A 5,968-nucleotide genomic window follows, 5' to 3' on the forward strand; every position below is an offset into this window, starting at 1 on the left:
ACATACCACCCCCTCATGGGCCAATCCTGTACAATAGGGCCCGAGAAGCCTTCCTTGGTCTCTGGGTCCTCTCTGGTCCTGGTGGTGTCCCGGAAGTGACCTGTGGGTGGAGATGGTCTTCTCACCCACCACATACAGCAGACACAGGCACAGGGAAGTTGAACAGGGACTGAAGCTACTAATCTAGTGTCTAAGTCCCCCCTACTGGGAAGGATTCCTTCTGGGCTACAGAATAAAATGTGCTAGAGCAGCTTAATCACTGGCTTATTTATTAATCAACTCAGGGAGAATTTGGCTGAGGAAGCTAACTTACATTTGGGGCATTAGTCTTTATTAACCCTATTGCCTGTCTCATCTTGATCCTTTGGTTTGGTTTTGTTAAAAAAGAAACTGAAGCCAACCCAAACAGAACAAAAAGGTTTATTGCCCCAGAGCTGGCAGAGGTACCTGGACACCCACCTCTCAGTTCCAGGTGCCACCCGTTATCACGCATTCTGAAAGTGCTCCCAACTTCCTGGTACTTATTCCTCTACAAAGCAGGCCGCAGGGATCTTTCATGAGATTAAAAAGTAACTACTCCGAAGGTCTCACTATAAGTAAGCAAAAGCTCACTGGGGTAGAGGCACTGCAGCCTCAAAGTCAATAACTTGAATTTGGGCATCCTGATCTCAGGGCTGCGCTGCCCGGGCAGAAAGGACAGCAGATCTGAGCTGTGGGGATTCCTGGGGTTTGGGTCTGCCGCTGGGGTCAGGAACAGGCTAGTCTTTGCCTGGCGATTTTCATTTTTACAGTTCTCAGTTGTTTAATCTAAAGTAGCTGGAACTATGGGGCGGTGGTGAGTGGGGTGGCATGAAAAGACCTGACTTCTGGGCTATGGGATCAGGATTTGATTCTCATCATGACTCATGGGGAAATTCTTTTAAAAACACAAGCCCCATTGCTCTTACCAGACATTTCCAGGCTGGTAACAGTTGCTGACATTCGCTAAGCAACTAGACAGGTCCTGTGCTGTGTGTTTGACAGATGTCGTTGCATTTAATCCTCATAACAACCCTGCAAGGTAAGCCTTCGAGGTGGGCATTCTGTCCCCACTCTGCAGATTCGAAACCAAGCTGGCCCAATGTCAACTCATTAGAAAGAGGCAGAATTGACACCTGAACCCAGGTCTGACTGATGCCCAAGCCTGTGCATTTAGCAGAATGGAGGAAAAATATCAACAAACTCTCCCCTGTCCCCCAGCTCAGCGAAGTCCGTGGCAATAGACGTGTCCCCTCTACCTTGTAACATGGTCAGTAGCCTCCCAACTCCAGCACCTCGGAAAGGGGGTACGGATTTGCCTCCAGCGCTGCCGCAGGGAGGGAGGCTCAGGCTGGTGACAGAGCCCAGCACTATGGGGCCAGTGATCGCTTGGTCTTGGAGAAATAAGGTCCGAGTAAAACCTGTACCCTGGGAAACGGGGTGTGAGGAGGCCTGCATCCTTCGCCTCAAAGGAAAGGTGCCAGTCCTGTCTAGATTTGCTTGTTTGTAAAAAGCACCAACGGCAAGGGCCTTGGTGAGGTTCTTGCCCTGTGACCCAGACTGAATGTCTGCTGTGAGGAGAGCTTGTATGAGGCAGGAGCATTGGAGCTGGGCTGTATCCAGGGCTGAGGTCAGTGTTGGGTGGAGCCCAGCGGATGTGCTTTTCAGATTGGTCGGCTCTTCTCTTACCTCCCCACAGGGCTTAGGGAGCCTCTGACCCAGCCTTTACTCCACAGGCCTCAGGGCAGACAGGCCTGAGAGGTGAAGGGATTTGCCCACAGTCACAGAGGTTTGGGGTAGGGCCTCAGCTAGAATTCCAGTGCCCTGTGCTTTCCTCTGCCCTGCCAGGCTCTGTGACTCCTACTTGTTCCTGGTAAACTGACCCAGTGAGAACTTTGTGTGGGAGGTCTGCAGTCCCAGTTACCTCTGTGAGCATTTAAGTCTCTTTTTGTGTTGACGTTTCTCTTCCAGGAAGAGATGCTTTAGTAAGTGCAGTTATTTCCTGGACTTGTGCCACCATCCTTCCCTCATGAACTGTGAGGAGCTTACAGGTGAGTCAGCCAACACGCAGGGGTGCCTCACGTGAGGATGCCTGAAGGGTGAGTCCAGGCCAGCAGGTTTCCTGTTCAGCAAATATTTGCGGAGCCTCATGCCCAGAACGGGAGGCCATTGCGGTAATACTCTCCCCTTGCCAGACAAAAAGCTGCCGTTAGCTGGGGGCCACGGACATGCAGTCAGGCGACCATTCTACAGAGTGGTGATGTTTCAGAGCACGACCCAGGGTGTCCGGCAGGAGAGAGGAGGCTGTCTCACCCAGTGAGGGCTCAGGGAGGACTCTCTGCAGGGGATGACAATGCAGCTGGGAATGGAAGAGTGAGGGAAGGGGCAGGGGAGGGGGTCCAGGTTAGAAAGAGGAGGCTGTGTGGGGATCACACCAGGTTCAGTGCCAGGAACACAAGCTGGAAGAGGAGATAGATGAGGCTGGAGAGGAAGGCAGGGGCCAGGTCTTGTGAATCACGATGAAGACGTTGGACATTTTCATGAGGGCAGCAGATCGTGAGACCTCAGTTCCATCTCTCACTTGCAACCTAGCATGGGTGAGAGAGAAACTCTTTGAACCCTGAGTTGACTGCTCACAAAAGGATGTGTTTTTCTAAGAGATCTCAAGGCAGAACAAGTCAGGGCCCCTATGCCAGGGATAATCACTAGCCCTGACATTCCATGCTGGCCACCGAACCAGCTTTTGCCCTTGGATGTGGTTTAGTTCCAGACACTGAGGCCGGGGAAGCTCTCGTGCATCTCACTGCTCTGTGCTTTATCCCCTGTCACAGGTCACAACATACACTAGATGACTAATTGTGGGCTCATACTGTCACCAGCCACACTGCAGAGCAGAGCTCCATCCTTGAAAGCCAAATGCCATATTCTGGGTATTTTTTGTTTTTGTTTTTCTCAATGGGGCTACCTTTTTGTATGTTACTATTATGAAAGTAATATATGTTCCTTATAAAAAAACTAAACATCCTGGAAATGTATACAATAGAAGGTGGAATTTCCTCCCTCCTCTCATAATCCCATTTCCCCAAGAAAACCATTATCCCGCCAGACTTTAAAAGAAATGCATGTATATGTATGCCCAGACATTTTCTGTTGCAATATCCCAAGTAAAACAAGGCTCTCAGGCCCCTCAAAATGTCCTCCAGTTCTTTCTGGAAGTCACCAAAAGGGTGCCTCAACTGTGCCGGTAAACCTGTCTGTTGGTTGTGTCTCCATATGGCAACCTCTCCGTTTCCCTTTTTCCCTGCTTCTCGTGTGTCTGCTGCTCACGGAAGCTTGGAGAAGTTAACAGAAGCCAGACACCAAAGTCCATGCCACGGGTGCTGTCTCCAAAGTTTCCAATTCTTTTTTGTTTTTTTAAACTTTGCCCAGCCTTTTGAGGCCCGTTTATTGACATGCGCAGACCTATACTCGCGGGGCCTGGAACTTCTCCTCAGCACCACTGCCAGGCCCATCAGGAACTTATCCCACTCCGTCTGTATCTCCACTGTGAACTTGCCCTGCAACAAGATCGGACACTGGATAGCAGTGGGAAGTTGGTGGGGTCCAAGCGTAGCCCGCGTGCATGCCCGTCTGCGAGCGGCTCAGGGCCGCGTGCAGGTTGTCCGCATGCCGCATGGTCATGCCCACCGCCTCCAGCATGCGTGGTCCGTGGCTCAGCAGCTGCACCTTGTCAGGGTGGCTGCCCAGGGGCTTGAAGTAGGCCTGGGTGCTGGGGTACACCGTGAGGAGCCTGCGGGAGCAGGGGCGAGTGGGGAGGGCGGTCCCCCCAGCGCCTGTACCTCAAAGTTACCAATTCCTGTTCGGCAGAGTTGGGATGTTGAGTTTCAGGCAGAGCTGGGGAAAGGGCCACCTGCTCACTGTGTGCCAACCATCCTTCGTCACTGGGGGTCCCAAGGCTGCTCTGCTTAGATCCTCAGTCTCGAGACATCTCTACCAAATGGTGCCATCAGCTTCTCTGCTAAAGCCTCTTGCAGGGCCCTCAAATTCAGTCTGGGGGTCAAGTGCAAGGGGAGATGCTCTTCTCTCTCATGGCTCTTTTCCCTTTTCTCTGCCTCTGCCCACCCTCACAAAGGAAAGTCTCTTCCCTCCTGTCCTTTATCTTCAAAGAGTTTATATTAATGTGTAGAAGCTCTGTATACATTATCACTATTAACCTTCTTATTGATCTACATTGAAATATTTGTATCGGTTTATATTTAACATTGTTAGTCTTGTGCTTTGTTCTTAAGAAGTTTCCAAATTTATTTAATTAAATCCATCTAATTTTTCCTTTGTTACCTCTGTGTTTTCTGTTCTGCTTATAAAGGACTGTTCTGCCCCGAGATTACAATAATATTCTTTTGTAGTAATGTAGGAATTGTATATTTAAGTTCAACTATCTGGAATTTGTTTTCGTGAATGTCATGTGTTGAGTGGAATTTCTTTAAAGTTCCCCATAGATTTGGGTATAGAGGCTAAAAGCTAAGAGAAGAGATGGAGGGAGCAACTCAGCGGGCTCTTGGATGCCCTGTGCGGGGGAAGCTTGTTTGCTGAAAACACAGAGGATTGTGTTCTTGGCCAGCTTGGAGTTCCATCTGCTTCCTGCTGAGAATGACTCTCAAACCTGGTGTCTTTAGAGCCAGTCTTTCCCGTGTGATTTTAATCCAGGCTTCGGAGGTTGAGAGGAATATGCTCAGGGCTGCATTCTGTTGCCTGTGAGGGCAAACTGAAGAATCACTGTGGACCATGAGGACTGAGTGTCAGAGAGGGCCAGGACTCTCCTGTCCACAAGGCCTGGCTCCACGCTGGCGGGGTGGGCAAAAAACCATGAGTTCTTGAATTGTTCTAAGACCCATGGCATCAAGTGGCATCCTTGTTACCTCCTGGTTAACTTCATTAATGATGGGCCCTCAGTGCCTGGCATGTGCTGGGACCTCAGAATATTTATTTGTTGAATTGTTAGAAATCCATTAGGAAGGAATGGGGATTCCCAAGAAGATGATGGTCGAAACAGGAGAAATTTAATGGCAGTCCTATGTAAGATGACATCCATCCATTTACTCATTCAGCAAATATTAGGTGAATGCCTGCTATGTGCCACGCACTTTTCTAGGAGAATAAGTGTGTTATTTTTCCAACAACAACCAATTCTCTGCTTCTCCAACACCAACCGGGTATTCAACAGTTCACTTCAATTCTGACATTAACTGCTTAGAGTTATCGTATACTCCATAGGTTAAGAGCTCAGTTCCACAAGATTGCCCAACTTCAGATGCCAGCCAAAAATGGGGCCCCCAGGGTACCCGCACTTCTGCCTGGCTGACTACAAAACTGAGTTTTCCGTGACCACCCTCAGATCTGATAATTTGCTAGAGTGACACACATAACTCAGGAATTTACACTAATGATCGTGGATTAAGGATAAAAATGTACAGCCAGATGAAGAGGTACATAAGATGAGATCCAGAAGGGCTTCGAGTGCAGGAGCTTCTGTCCTGGTGGAGTCAGGGTGCACCATGCTCCAGGCATGTGGTTTTGTTCAACGAACTGGAAGCTCCCTGAATCCGTTGTTTAGGGTTTTTATGTGGGGTTTCATTACACAGGCACAATTGATTAAATCATTGACCATTGTGACTGAATTCAAATTTCAGCCCTTCTCCCCTCCTGGAGGCTGAGAGTGGGGCTGAAAATCCCACCACTCTCATCACATGGTTGGTTTCTCTGGCCACTGGCCTCCATCCTGAAGCTACCTAGGGCCTCACCACTAGTCACCTCGTCAGCATTACTCAACTGTGGTTAGAAAGAAGTTTGTTATGAATACCAAAGACACGCCTATCACTAGAAAATTCCAAGGGTTTAGGAGCTCTGTCCCAGGAACCAGGGGCAAAGTCCAGATATATATGTACCACAA

The 5,968-nt window shown here is 49.3% G+C and overlaps 1 pseudogene; it reads right to left on the minus strand.

Moving 5' to 3' along the window:
* Positions 1–2,447: 2,447 nt before the first annotated feature.
* Positions 2,448–3,950, minus strand: LOC132361532 (hemoglobin subunit mu-like; annotated as a pseudogene).
* Positions 3,951–5,968: the final 2,018 nt, after the last annotated feature.

The sequence above is a fragment of the Balaenoptera ricei genome, chromosome 1 (genome assembly GCF_028023285.1).
Source record: "Balaenoptera ricei isolate mBalRic1 chromosome 1, mBalRic1.hap2, whole genome shotgun sequence".
NCBI classification, from domain to species: domain Eukaryota; kingdom Metazoa; phylum Chordata; class Mammalia; order Artiodactyla; family Balaenopteridae; genus Balaenoptera; species Balaenoptera ricei.